The sequence below is a fragment of the Alosa alosa genome, chromosome 6 (genome assembly GCF_017589495.1).
Source record: "Alosa alosa isolate M-15738 ecotype Scorff River chromosome 6, AALO_Geno_1.1, whole genome shotgun sequence".
NCBI lineage: Eukaryota > Metazoa > Chordata > Actinopteri > Clupeiformes > Clupeidae > Alosa > Alosa alosa.
The window spans coordinates 34068132-34083597 of record NC_063194.1 but is presented as its reverse complement, the minus strand read 5'-3'; the positions used below and the strand labels follow the sequence as shown (position 1 = coordinate 34083597).

The window sequence follows — 15466 nt, the reverse complement described above, 5'->3', positions numbered from 1 at the left end:
TGGAATTCAGACTAAAACCAGGAGCGACACTGCCTTTCCAGCCACAGTACCAAGGGATAAGAGGGACAATGGAAGATCTCCTGGGAGCAGGAGTCTTGGAGGAAGTCCCAGGTGCAAGGTGCAACACACCCATATTCCCTGTGCTAAAGGCAGATGGAGTACGATGGAGAATGGTCCAGGACCTCAGACCCGTGAATGAGCGCATTGAGGACTATCCAGCGGACGTCCCACATGCCAATGTACTGATGACCAAGCATTCTTCACAATACGAATGGCTCCCGCAAGTAGGGAGTTCTTTGCATTCAAATATCAAGGCAAGACATTCCAGTATACAAGACTCCCCCAAGGGTTCAAGCACTGACCGCACATTTTCAACCAGGTGCTAAAGGAGGACCTAAAACAAATTGTGTGCCAGAGCACGATTCTGCTAGCCTAGAAATCTAATTACATTTGCTGCCAGGGCTAGTCTAGCAACTCTCCATTGGCTTGTGAGCTCCAGAAATCGAAACTCAATCAGGCCAATGAAATCGTGTATAGAGTCGTTAGGTGGGCTTAACATAATGATTGATGGCAGAGTTGCAACGGTTTGGCTTGAATTCCCTGCTACTTGAAAACAAATAAGATGGATGTTGCTGTTGGCTTAACAGTGTGACACGAGTTAAACTTTTTATTAAGTTGGCAAGCGTTTGAACTAGCCAACTAGCTCCGCTGGTGGGAAACGATGGGACTCATAGCTGCCCGATGTCTATTGCGTGCAGAGGGAATTTGAAAGACAACTGATTATCCTGCCCCTCGGACTGAGCACTGCGAACGGTGAGTGCCCAGACCCTACATTTTAATGTGGGTCTGGCTCGTCAGGCTACGATTCTGCAGTATGTTGACGATGTCTTGGTATGCTCACCAGACAAGGAAACATGTGAGAAGGACACAGTCCACATGCTGACTGTTCTGGCCGAAGGGGGGTACAAAGCATCAAGGAAAAAGCTCCAGTTTGCACATGATGTCGTTCATTGGACTCATAGATTTCAGCAGCAATGATTGTGCAAGCTGGAACCAGCCATCTGAAGAACCGCCTCACATGGACTCTGGATGGAGATGAGGCGTTTGAAGGCATCAAAGGAGAATTGCAGCGAGCACCTGCACTTGCATTACCTGACTATGGAAGACCATTCTACCTGTACGTGTCAGTCAGGAAAGAACCAGGAAAAGATGCGTACATGACTGCGATTGTGGCACAGACACAGTGTCATGGACGAGGCAAACAGGCAATTGCCTACTACAGCTCGAAACTGGACACGGTAGCCCAATACCCTCCATGCTTTCAGGGACTTGAGGCGGTGTACTCTGCGTACGTCAAAGCCTCTAACATCACCATGGGATGGCCAGTGGTAATACACACCAGTCACGCAATAGCGCAGCTGGTGGAACAAGGGAAGTTCTGCGTGACGCCTCAGAGGCAGTTGAGGTACTACAACTTGTCACTCTGTCCTGATGTTACCATAAAAGCGTGACACAGCGGGAAACCCGGCAGATCTAATCCCACTTGATTATGAGGGCGAATCGCCTTCTCCAAGCTGAGAGAGGACCTGCAGAGTGAGCCATTAGGACAAGGAGTCACCTACTTTGTGGACGGGTCTAGCCACAACTATGATAACAAGACACATGCAGGGTTCAGTGTAGTGCAAATGATGGGTCCAGAAACTTTTGTGACAATAATGAGTGAACCATGCACACAACCATGTTCAGCGCAACTGGCTGAACTAAAGGCACTGACAGCAGCATGCTCTTTAGCAGAGGGACAGGATACAACCATGCACACAGATAGCGCCTATGCCCACAATGTCTGCCACGTGCATGGAGCCCAGTGGAAACAGAGGCAGCGAAGGAAGCAGCATTAGAGGCTCACTGGGCTAGGAAGATAAACAAGGCCCCCAAATCCCCACAGGATCACAAGCCACACCAAATACTGCTTAACAGGGCAGTGCACAGCATGCCATGCCCGACAAAATGCCCCTACCTATACAATGCGTGCATGTGGTGCTCCCAGTGGAGCGATGATGACCACCTGCACCAGATAGATCCTATGTGTTGTGCACTCTGCCAGAGGGCAGGCTGTCCTGAGTGCTGGGATAAGCCCTGTGAGGCTAGGTATTCACCAAGCATGATTGACCGCTTCTTCACAGAAAACGACACAGCGGTACAAGCCCCAGTCACCAGAACTTTACCCGATGGACGAACACTTAGAATTGTAGACCCTATGCTCCAGCTAAGCGCCGTAAAAGACGCACAAACCGCGGCACCGGATGCCGAAAAAACATTATGGGAAGAAAGAGGTGCGGAAGGGGTGTGGAGAAACCATGATGGAAGGGTGGTGGCCCCAAGTCGATTCCTTGATCTCCTCATCCATGATGCGCATGATGTAGATCATTGCGCAAGGGGGGAGGTCAAGCGGCAGATACTTGACAAAGGGTTCTGGGCCCCATACCTTCAAGATCGTATCAATTACATGCTAAAAAATTGCCGTACCTGCGCCACATACAATTACAGAAACAACATAACAATAGGCATAGGACCATGGCCACTGGGACACGTCCCACTCCCAGAGGGACCGTTCAAACACCTGGTAATGGACTACATCGACATGGGTAGGACGGTGAACTCGTACAAACATGTGCTGGTGATAATATTTCGCTACTCACGATGGGTAGAAGCCTGTCCAAGCCAAGGGCAGGACGAAAAAACAGTGATTCGATTCCTAGCAAGGGAAGTGATACCCAGGTTTGGGATCCCGGAAATAGTCAGCAGCGACAATGGCCAAGCGTTTACGGCCAACACATGGAAAAAGATTGCACAGGCGCTGTGCATCAAGACTCGGTTTGGTTGTGTTCACCACCCTCAGAGTCAAGGGATGGTCGAAAGAGTAAACGGGACGCTGAAGAACAAAATTGCAAAGATCGTCCAAAGCACACACGACGATCCAAACCTACCAAATTTGAATTGGGTAGACGCGTTACCAATAGCGCTGATGAAAATGCGTTGTGAAAAGAATCGAACCACACATCTGACCCCGCATGAAATGGTGACGGGGCGGGCAATGCCCACACCTCGGTTCAGAGGGGATCAGAGGCCCCCTCTAGAAATTCTAGAGTAAGTAGTGAGCAGTTACATTAAACAGCTTTCCGAAGTTCACAGGGCAGTTTTCAAGGAGCAGAAGAGAAGAGAGAGGGCACGGGAGTGGAGGACCGAGCCAGGACCGATCCGAGGTGGGTGTACCTGAGGGTGTTTAAGAGGTCGTGTCTTGATCCTAGGGCAGAGGGGAACCAAGTACGTGTAGGAGTACGAGGCGGAGGAAGGAGGGCGCAATGTACCTGGGGTGCCTGCTGTTCTTCCTCCCCTATCTGTGCCTACAGGTGGTGGTGTTGCTGGGGCCGAGCCAGGCTCGAGGAGGGGAAGGCGACGTCCACCCGAGGTTGAGGCCACTCCCAAATCCCAGGTATCCAGGCCTGCCCCAGCCACACCCGACCTCACAGGGGGTGACACCGAGGAAACACCGAGGCCGGAAGAAGAAGCACCGCCATCACCGCTGCCACCACCACACCTTCAAGGATACGACACCATCAACGTCGGGGATCTCCTTGGCAACTGGGATTACCCCTACCCAGTCGACACCCCTGCTGACAACCAAGATGGAATACAGCCATCCGCCGCAGACAAGCTTACCTAAGTCCGAGACTTCATCAACTCCCTCAGGCCACTCCCGAATCTCCTTACGCCTCCCCCCAGGACACCTCCTCAGCAGGGCTCGCGATTTCCTGTGGAACATGTGGAGAGGCAGACGGACTCAGGACACACCGCGGGCGGCCCCCACTTCGGGGACAACCGCCCAGGAACCAGCCAAGGATGACGAAAGCGACTGAAGGAGTGCAGACCGTCACCCCCAATGACGCTCTGCGAGGAGACGGAGAGGAGTTGCTCGGCGACAGTGTCCTAGACCCGAACAATGTTCTGTACATAGGAGAATCAGAGGACGGCATAGGAGGATCAGGAGGAGATATGTACATACAAGAGCCAGAAGCATCAGGGAGTGACGAGTACATACCAGTACCGGATAATGCCATGACCCAAAGCAATAACGTAAGTGAAGATGTAAATAGTACAATCATGCTTCCCAAGGTCCCGACGGAAGGCCAGACTGGCGGGACTCAGGCCAAGAAAAGAAAGAAGAGATCAACTGGCGTGTTGAGCGCCTGGGAGGACAATTCATGGATGCAATGGGCCAAATACACAGCAAGGACAGTAAACCCAGAAAGAGGCTGTTATGTGTGCTCAGCAGTAAGGCCAAAGGGGAAAACGCACGAATCCCAACAGAACGAGGTGAGATGCAGAAAAGACTACCCGGGCATGGGAGCCAGAGTGGCAAAGAAAACCCACCACCTTTACAAGATACCAGAGGATGTAGAGTTTGAATGCTTTGAAGTACATCCCACTGCAAACTCAGTCAAGGGGAGTGCGCAGGATGTGGAAACGTTTGAAGGACGCTGTGCAGCAAAGTGGGTTCACGAACTGAACAACTTTCTGTTCCGCCTGGAGGAAAGCAGCGAGAGCGGGAAACAGATTGGGGTCAGACTAAACACCGCAGTGCTGAGCACGAGTTTCCTATATGAACAGAACATTCCCTTAGCGGACTTATGGTGGGCATGCGGAAGAAGATGGGGACTGCGAAACACCCTTCCAAAGTATTGGAGATGAAAATGTGCCAGGGTGATCCTGGCTCAGCAAACCTACATAGTCCCCTGGTCAGAACGCAGCCCAGGGAGCGACCAGCAGACACCCATAAAAGAGAACCTGAGGAGCAGCCGGAGAGGCGCTGACATGGACGATGGAGTATACATGGATAGGTTTGGACAACCCCACAACGTCCCGAAGCAGTTCAAGACACGGGACGAGGTGCTCGCCGGATTTGAGGCCGCCCTTCCCTTCTACGGACCATCCGCAGGCATCGTCAAGAATGTTCAATGGATCAACTACATCCACTACAACGCCATGCGGTTTATGAATGCCACCATAGACACGTTCAATGCGTTTGACAGGAGGTTGAACGCTACCACAAAAATGGCAATGGAAACCAGAATAGCAGTGGACTGGATATTGGCAAAAGAAGGTGGAGTGTGCGCTATCGTTGGAACAGACTCATGCTGTACATACGTCCCAGGTGAAGGCGAGAACATGGATGACTTCTCAAACGCAATGAATAGACAGAAGGCTGTAAACAAAGAAGCCCACGAGAACTCTGGAAAAGGACTGACGTTTGACGGGATTCCGGGCATCTCAGGAATCTTCGCCCCTTTAACCCGGTGGCTGACAGATACTTTTGGGTCATGGGGGGTTAGATTGTAGCATTGCTTGGAAAAATATTGCTGGGAGCAGTTCTGGTTGTAGGAATGTTTTGCTGTATTACTCAATGTTGTGGAAAGGTTTGCTCCAGAGTGGTTGCTAGACAATTAGTGGTCCAGCATGGGATAATGCCATGGGGCGAATAATGGCAGAAGAGTTTATGGATCGAATGCTGGAGGAGGAGCAGGAGCTTCCTCCCCCGGTCATGTACGAGTAGAGGTGGGGTCCTGCGAGTCACCCATCTCTACACATGCACTGACGTACACTCACATACACGACACTGACGGGTAATTCACAAAACACCTGCCTGCACGCCCGGGTGACAGAGTAAAGGAGTAGAATCACGGGCTGTGATCTGACGCGAATGAGTCGCCTTAAGTAATCTTGACAGTAACTTAGGATTCATAGAGGACTAGCCCTCACCTGCAAGGCCATCCAACACTGGATAGATGTAATCAAAAGCTTGCTACTAGAAGTGCTCACCTCGCCCCGACTTACCGTGCGTTGGACCTGGCCTGCCCAGTGGTAAGGCAGGTGTGTGGCACGGTCAGTGCTCAAAGACGGGTACGACCCTATTGGCCATCTCGGGTCCCAGCCACATGTTTGCTTACGCTGCATAGTGAAGCTAATTTAGCCTCAAAGGGGGGAATATGTGGTGATTTTAACTAAGCATAAATACTTTTATGTGTGTGTGTGATTTATCAGAAATGATCCGTTTATCATAGGAATGTTGGTTGTGCAACTTTTATGCAACATTTACTGGAAGTCATGAGACTGAACTGTCAGAGGCTAAGAGTGAAAGTCAGAAGAGATAGTAGTGAAAGTAAAACCAGACAGGGTTTAGGAGAAATAGAGGGGTTTACAAGAAAAGGAGTCAGAACCAAAAGTGAAAGTACACATAGAACCAAACAAACACATACCCTGCCTGGCAACAGGTTACACATAGAACCTGGCTACATGTATTCTGCCTAGCAACACATATTTTTTTAATATACAGACAAGAAGGGTTTTCCACCAATATCTCAAGTCCCAAAACGTTCTGATTGGCTAAAAGGGGCCTGGTGACGTTCCTGGTGATAGAAACGCCTCCCAGGCCCCTAGGAGCATAAAAGACAGAGCTCAGGCACACTCAGATCAGATCTCATCGGGGTAGCAGCTGCAACTCATCACTCTATTGCCTGACCGTTCAGTCCTGACATTGTTCGGATTGTATTCTCACTGCAATACGGTGAATAAAGGATCAACAGTCTTCAGCGTCTCTCGTCTTGGTGTTCTCCTACGGGTCTTTGACATCAGAGTGCTAGTTGGATTGGAGGTTCGGGAAGTGGATAATTTTCCACGTCATCTACACTAAGAGGTTGGAAATACTGGATGGTTGATAATAGGTGACGTTCCTATAAGTAAGACAGTACATCGATGTTTGGTGGCTAGCTGGTAGTTCTGTATTTCAAGGATTGACAGGCTAGAAATTTGCAATTTAATACTGCAACAAATGTTTTATTTGTTTATATTACAAAAACGGTAGGTATGCCTATCGGTGTTTGAGCGGCTTGCCGGCTAGTTCAATATTTCAAAGACACTTGCGTTCCTTTCTGTACGTTGCGTCCTTCAACAGAAAACAATAAACTCAGGCAAATTATCGAACAGCAAACAACATTCTGACCAATGAAATTCTGGAAGTGCAACGGCTAATAGACCAATCAGAATGTATTTTATGTATTTTGTGACGTACTCATGCAGATCTGGTAACCCATGCAGATCAGGTACCCACACTACCACTGGAGCTGTGAATCTCTGAACGTCTTTGCCTGCTGTGCCGTGGTCACTTTATTCGCTTGTGAAACTCTCATTCAGAGGCACATCTCTCTAATTACAGACAAGGTAAATGTTCCGGTTTTTGGTATTTAAGTCATTTATGTCGTCAAACATTATGTAACGTTAGCGTTATATATGTATGAAATGTATGAAACAAATAAACTACACTAACGTTATAACGTTAGGTAACGTTTTAACGTTAGTGAAATAGTTGACGTTAGCACCTTGCTACGTTGATATTTATTATGTAAGGAAACCCACTGTTAATCAACGTTAATATGTCGTCAACTTTACAGTGACCGGTTAGCTGTAGGTTTCGATAGCTAACGAAAGTCAAGCGTAATGCACTTACATGTTACATTTGTTCATTAGGCCTACTAACCTACTAACTGTCACTGGATATTTGACTTCCTCACCAACCGTTCACAAGTGGTTAGAGTGGGGGGTCTGACATCTGACTCATTAACCATCAGTACTGGTGCTCCCCAAGGCTGTGTTTTGAGTCCACTGCTGTACAACATCTACACACATGACTGCAAAGCAGAGTGTGAATTACCCCACTATAATTGGGGGGTACTGCTCCTTCACTTTTTCTATGACCAATGACCATCATGGTCCACTACCATATCAATCCCCATTGTGATTGCCAAGTGCAACATGTGTTGTGCAACACACATACAAGGTCTAAACATGCGACAAACTGATAATCAGTAGGCTACAGATTACCTCATTGTTATTATATAGGCTATCCAAAAGAGAACTGTTTTGATCAACTCTCAAAAGTTAGAAGTTGAAATAGGATACAATTCTGTGTAGTAAAAGTAATACCTTTACAAAAAGCCACGTTTACAACCGCTATGAAAGAACAAAACACGTTAATACATGAAGGTTGTAAAATAGCACATTTTCAACAAGCTAGACGTCTGCTAGCAACTTACATTTACCCATGCACGTCAGCAGAAGTTAGCCTACTGGAGGAATTTACCTAGTGTTTTGTCATTCAACGTTGACACTTGCTTGAGAAGTTGAAGTCGTTCTCTATCTCCTGCTTCGCGCGCCACGGTGGTTAAAAATGGTACGGTCCATAATAGGGGTGTCTGAAATCACTTTACATTAAAATGTTCCTACAGTGAAAATAGGAGTTGACTTGTATTGTAGCCAACTGTAATGATATTTTTCACAATATCAGAAAAATGATCTGACCCCCCCCCCCAAAACTGATATTTCTGTCTCTTTGGGGGGTACTGGGTCTTTATTGGGGGGTATAGTACCTCCCAGTACCCCCTGTAATTCGAACTATGCTGCAAAGCCAACAGTAGTCATACCTCCATCATCAAGTTTGCAGATGACACAGTGATCTTGGGCCTGATTAGTAACAACAATGAACAGCTCTACTTGGATCAGGTTGATGAGGTGGCACAGTGGTGTCAATCAAACAGCTTGACACTGAATATCAATAAAACCAAGGAAATGGTAGTGGATTACAGAAGACAGCAGCAGAACTACAGTTAAACCCCACTAATGATCAGCGGGCAACCTGTAGAGAGAGTCACAAGTTTTAAATACCTTGGTGTCCACATTACTGAAGACTTAACATGGACTGTTAACACTCAATATGTTCTGAAGAAGTCCAGACAACGACTCTACTTCCTTCGTCAGCTAAGGAAATTCAAAGTTTCTACATCCATCATGAAGGCCTTCTACACTTCAGCGGTTGAGAGTGTTCTAACTGGTAGCATCATCACCTGGTATGGGAACTCCACAGTTAGAGCTTGCAGTACTCTGCAGAGAGTAGTGCACTCAGCTGAATGTACTATAAGAACTCAACTCCCTGCTCTACAAGATATCTATTCCAGAAGAGTACTCCTAAGAGCCCAAAAGATTCCGAAGGACTCTTCTCATCCTAACAATGGATTATTCCTACCGCTGAAATCAAGTAGACGCCTATGTAGTCACAAAGCCAGAACTGAGAGACTCAGGAGAAGTTTTTATCCCCAGGCCATCCGAACTCTGAACTCACACTGTACTGACTTTGCACACATTCACTCCTCAGCACTCTCAAACATTTCCCAACTCTGAACTCACACTATACTGACTTTGCACTCATTCACTCCTCAGCACTCATGCCCCCCCCCCACACACACACACCTACATGACTTTTAGCACTTTTACATCCCTCTCCCTATGCTACAGACCTTTTATTTATTTTCTTATTTCATCACACGTCAAAACACACACACACACACACACACACACACATATCTGACTTTCTCCAACTTTGTGCGAGCTTTTCCGGTGAGCTTTTTTTTGGCAGTTTGCAAACGGAGTGCGTACCACCACCTGCAGGACTGAGGTGTAATGGCAATTGTACCCTTTAGCCTCGTTCTGGCCACCAGGTGAATAAGGCGAATAGGCTAGTCACCTCCACCATTTAAAAAAAAGTGCTGTACATTTTATTCCCCTGAACTCTGAATTATTGAGAAGAAGCCATTCATACACATACTTTAGATTGTACAGTTGTGTTATCAAGTGCAGCGTATCATGCCAGCATGACCTCCTACCTAGAGGTCTAACGTAAAGGAACACTTTACTCACCGGCTTCAGAACCTGCTCCTCAATCTCAGTTTCATTTAGACTTTTAGTTGAGGTAACCTTCACGCATACCAACAACAACATCTGTGGGGAGGAAAGGTAGATATGGCTGTGAATTTGGAATGAACATACACATCGTTTTAATCTCGTTCAAACCCGAACACATCTTGGTTTCTTGTCTCCGCCCCTCCCCTGAGTCTTGTTAACTCATTAGTCTGATAAGTGCCTTGTTCCATGTTCAACTGTGTCCCCTTGTTATTGCCTATCGTCTGTGTCCTTTATTCCCCCGGCAGCCAGAGCGAGGTACAGGCTACACTTGCCGGGCACACTTCAGTCCAGCAGATGGTGGTATTTCACTCTGCAAACTGCCAAAAAAAAACTCACAGAAAAAGAAGGGTTCGCTGGCCTGCCCATAGATATTAGAAAGCTAGATACTGCATTGGGCTCCAGAACGCACGTAAATAGTGACTCCATCTTGGTGGGGGCAGCAATCACTGGAGGCCAATGGAGGAACATGTGACTCTGAAGATAATAAGAAGAAGTGTACTTACCCTGGGCAGTAGTACACCCACCTGTTGGCAAAAACACACAAGAGCATCGGACTGGGGGTAAAACCAGAATAGGGCTCCAAGGGAAGAGAGGGCCCTTGAAAAGCCTGGAATACATTTTATTTTACCTGGATATTTTAATTTCATAATAAATGTCAGATGAAATGTAAAGTGAGGGTATTGGCTGAATAACTTGGTTGATTGACTGACTACATTTTGTATACAAAAACTATCTAAAGTCTTAATTGCTAATGCACCAAACGGTTTAGTCTGCACGCATTTTGTTTATGTTCGTTCAGATGAGCATCTGCTGTGGAGTGCAAACAAACTGTGCTGCTGTATAAATGCCTTTCTCCAAGAAAGGTAAATCACGCCACCAAAAAGGAATGCAAAGACTGGAGAAGTTGATAAGACAAAATGAGTGGAAACCACTGTTAACAGACTTGTGTTGAAAGAAAGGTGAGCACAAACTAGAACATGAAATCCATGGTGCTTAACCGCTTGAATATCTCAGTGATTGTTAGTGCTAAAAAAAAACTGAGACAACCCATTGAAAGAGCAGAGTGCACTTTTTTAAATGAACTGTACACTAACAATGCTGTTTGCATACAACACACTAGCCTGACGAGCCAGACCCACATTAAAATATATGGTCTGGGCACTCACCGTTCGCAGTGCTCAGTCCGAGGGGCGGGATAATCAGTTGTCTTTTAAATTCCCTCTGCACGCAATAGGACAGCGGCAGCGCTATGAGTCCCATGCACAAAACATGTGTAACGACCCTCTCTAGTGCAGGTGTTAATTGTGATGATAATGTATGACTCCACACGAACTCTTCTCACTGTTTTTATTTCTCTGCATTCACAAATAAAACAAAGAATCCACTGAGATTAATCTCCAGCAGACTAGTTCTGACTGCTAGCATTGTCTATGCTATTCCTGAACATAGATAAAATAATGCATAGCTTGTTCAATTCAGTTTAAACAAACATAAAATCATGCAGAAGAAACAACATACAGAGTTGGCACACGTTTCACACGTTGTGATCGTATAGGTTTTTTCCATTGAATTTACAACAAGCATTGATTCATTAACAGTATAAACAACGTACCTGCATTCACAAATAAAACAAAGAATCCACTGAGATTAGACGATGACGACTGCATACCCAAATCTACAGTATAAACGTAAAAAGGAAATCAAGAAATTGCAAGTGTTTTCTTCATAAAGCTAGCGAACATAACGTGGCTGCCGCCAAAAAGACGTAGCCCACAATAGCTCGATTAGATACCATCTTAGACAACACTCTAGCATTACTTGCAGAAATTATCTATTAATACAACTTATGTATATACGTATTTGAACCAGTGTGGAAGACAAACATGTTATTTTATATTAAAACACAAAATTATTCACGGAGCACTCTCTAATCACAGCTTACCTCCAGCAGACTAGTTCTGACTGGAGTACGGGAAGCGCAAATGCTCAAAATATTGAAATGCAGAGTAGAAATGAAAATACAATTGCAGTCGCAATGTCTCATGTTTTAAACTCATGTGAATGGGTACGACATATGAAAACATTTTAAACATATAAAAACCAGTGTATACAAAAATAGAGATTACAATAACAATGTAATATCATAATTTTGAAAGAATTCACTTTATGTAGGTGAGGTTATTTTCAACTCTGTTACACATGTTTATGAGACAGTCTGCCTTCCAGGCTAACCTACTGTACTCCCCTACCCCACCTCCCCCCAACATTCTAAACCAATTGTATGTACCGTATTGCTATGTAGCATAGTAATATTATCAGGGATGGGCAGCATTTCTTATACGTGTATTTAAAATAGGGCTGCACAATTAATCGAATTTTAATCACGATCACGATTTTGGCTTCCCACGATCAAATTTGCGTGATCGAGCGATATTTCAAATGCGTGCTCTACCCATAGAACCGACCTGGCAACCCATAGAGCGGCTCCGCTACAAAACAAATCAAGCGCTCCTTAAACCTGTCTGACCATGTGCCTGCATGCAGCCTACCAATGACAGCTGTTCCCTGCACTGTTCAGCCTGATGCACTGTGGACTAGTGACATTATGTTAACTATTAGTAGGCTATTTAGACTATACAATAAACGACGATCAAAAATCAAATGTGTGGCACAGCAGAAGGCCAAGAGCTTGTCCCTCGAAGCGGATCATCCATTGTTCGAAAATATTTCTGATTTCAGGCAAGTTAAGTTAACAAAAAATATAAGCAAAGCAGGGCTCTCAACTCATACCGTGAAACACATCACATGACGTAAACCACACATGCCTTTTTTTATCACGTTAACTTTTAGTCCTTGTTTGCTTCCTCCGATAGCCTATAGCCTACTGTAATGAGTTGAGCTAACGACGGGATCCGTGAATTTTATTCATGTATTTTATAAGCTTCATGTGCAACCTACAATGCATATGCGTTTCAAGACACAGCCTACTCAAAACGAGTGAACAATAATGAAAATGTAGCCTACTGCGTCAGTGTTTTACATATCAACGAATGACTAAACCAGGGGTGTCCAAACTGCGGCCAGCCATGCACTTTAATCCGGCCCGCCGAGCATTTATTAGTTTATCATAGGCATTTCGCTATTTTTTCCAGCGATAGACGGCGTTGTGGTTAACTTTTAGGCTACTACGAACTGCTTTACACTCTTCTTAGAGAACGTTTACAATGTCAATGTCAAAACAGCTTGTCACATAGAGATACATAGTATCTCCATTGCAGCAGGTCTAACTACGTTATGCTAGTCCAGGGCTCTCAAACACCCGGCCCGCGACGTATGTCAAAATAATAATGTAATCCGGCCCTTGAGACTATTTTTAATTGCGACAAACAACGATACTGATTAAAATAGACGATAGTTCCAAGTACGGTGACAAATCTCATTTGTACTCTGCTCCACTATGTGCTAGACATCCAGAGCTTAATTCAAACCCAAAATCGCTGCGCAAAGTTTTCAGGAAATACTTGTATTACACGCGAGAAACACAAAGACGTGCATTTGTAATGACGCGGAAGCGATGCAGGCCAGTGTTGCATAAATTGAAGCAGAAATTAAGCAGAAATAGGCCTGCACCAAATGTTGAAAAACGTTTACGTGTGATGAAGTCTCTTAGGTAGGCTATGCTATTCACCTATTCTAAATCTGAAGAAGAATATCCTTTTGGTTGCAGTGGTAATCGTGATGATAGTGTCCGTAATGGACGTGGTACAGACCATAGACATAATATACATAGACGCCGCATTGGCTGCTGGAAACAAGAAATGCGGCCGCCATCTTGGACCGGTCATACTCCTCGTTGCGTTGCAGCAGAAGACACAAGATGACAGCACTGTGCAGCATGTTCCTTCTCAAATCGGCGGACCATACTCGGGGGATTTACTTTTCACAAGTAAGATTTAACATAACCGTACTATTGGTTGTATTTTGTGAATAGAATATTACCAGAGAGCTGAGAAGGAGCAATCTTTGATATTACTGTATGAAAATCGTCGCCATCTAGCTAGGCTATGTTTACTCGGTGTTCACCCGGCTATGAACTGAGACTTGATAAGTCATATTCCATAACACTGACTTAGATTACAACTGACACAAGAAGGCTATTGTAGAAATAAATCATACTAGATTTGGCTGGCAAATTTTACACAAGTGGCACAGACAAGCCTATTGAACTAATCGCTAGCTGCTACTTGTAGCATAAGTGTGTTGGTGGTAGCCTCACTATTTCCTGAATAAAGTAACTTTTCAATAGCTCAACTTCTTTATTTATCAAGTAAAGTAGCTTAGCCAGACAAGCTACACTTTTCTTGTCATGTGAAATTAGCACAATTTAAAGTAGCTTCCTATGTAGTGAACTAGCCTACTGCTGTGTTTGTGTTAGGCTACTAATACATTTGACTGGGTGGTAGTTTTGTGTAGTGTTTTATTCATGGCAGAGTAACTGATAGTTTAGCTCACTAAAATTTCGAAGTAGCTTGCCCAACACTGTATTATTCACATGTCATTTACCCTAACAAGAATAAGATGCCTCTCAAATTCCTTTTCATTCATTTATTTATTATTTTGTATCTCTCCAGAACAACTGCCTTGTTCAAGAAGACTGTGAATGAACTGCACGGTCTCCTCACACCCCTGGAACTGAGGAAGGTGCAGCTCTTCATTGCAGTACTGCAGGGCATCTGCTACACTGTGACTGAATGTTTGATTTATGAGCTCGACCTTCATCACCTGCATTCGCCACTCTGTGTCCCATTTTCCCATCGTCTGGTGGACTCAGTCCTCTTTTATGGAGTACCCAGTTTACTATGCCATCTTATTTGCCCACCTGCTGTCTGAAGCACTTTTGTTCTCAGCCAAAGTGTACCCAAGCAATTTTAGCAAGGTGGGAACATACAAAATGACATGCACCAGTTGTCGAAATCATAGAACCAACTGCATCACGGTAACTCTGTCTCACTGAGCCTGTGAAGACACTCCCTGATTCTTTACTGATTGCAATGAATGGGTTGATCTTAGCAGTTTCTAAAATGTTTCTTAATTCCTTTTTATTTAATATCTTCCTTTCTGTGAACTGTAAATAACAGATGCTGTTTATGAACCCATTGACACTGTACAAGTCACCTTTTTGTCTTGAATTGATGAACTGTTACACTTACTATGCCAAACCAATGTCTGTTTTATAAGGATCAGAAACAAACCTACAAACTTGCACTTTACAATATTTATGGAACTTGTCTAACAAATGCTGTTGATATTGAACCCAGTTACTCCATTTCCTTTATGCCACACCAATGTCTGTTCATCACTTTATTTTTGATGGCACTGAACTGAAAATGTTAATGGATTTTTTTCTGTAAATTTAACTCATTAAAACTTGTATCAAACCAGTTTTTGTCTATGCTGTCAAACGTGGATTAGTTATGTTCCCAGTTTTTATATTGGATGTCATCACTTTATAATGTATCATATATCAGAATATTCTATTACTGTTAAGCCCACTATGAATATTAAAATACACACAACCATGTTTCCTGTATCATACAGCTTTTCTACTGGGAGGTTT

At 44.8% G+C, this 15466-nt stretch overlaps 1 long non-coding RNA gene across 1 annotated transcript; it reads right to left on the bottom strand.

The window, feature by feature from the left end:
- Nucleotides 1–11152: 11152 nt before the first annotated feature.
- LOC125296601 lies at nucleotides 11153–11812 on the bottom strand. Its single transcript, XR_007193812.1, has 3 exons — nucleotides 11792–11812; nucleotides 11462–11524; nucleotides 11153–11204 (listed from the first exon to the last, which is right to left on the bottom strand). It is a non-coding gene; the product is annotated as an uncharacterized LOC125296601 (long non-coding RNA).
- Nucleotides 11813–15466: the final 3654 nt, after the last annotated feature.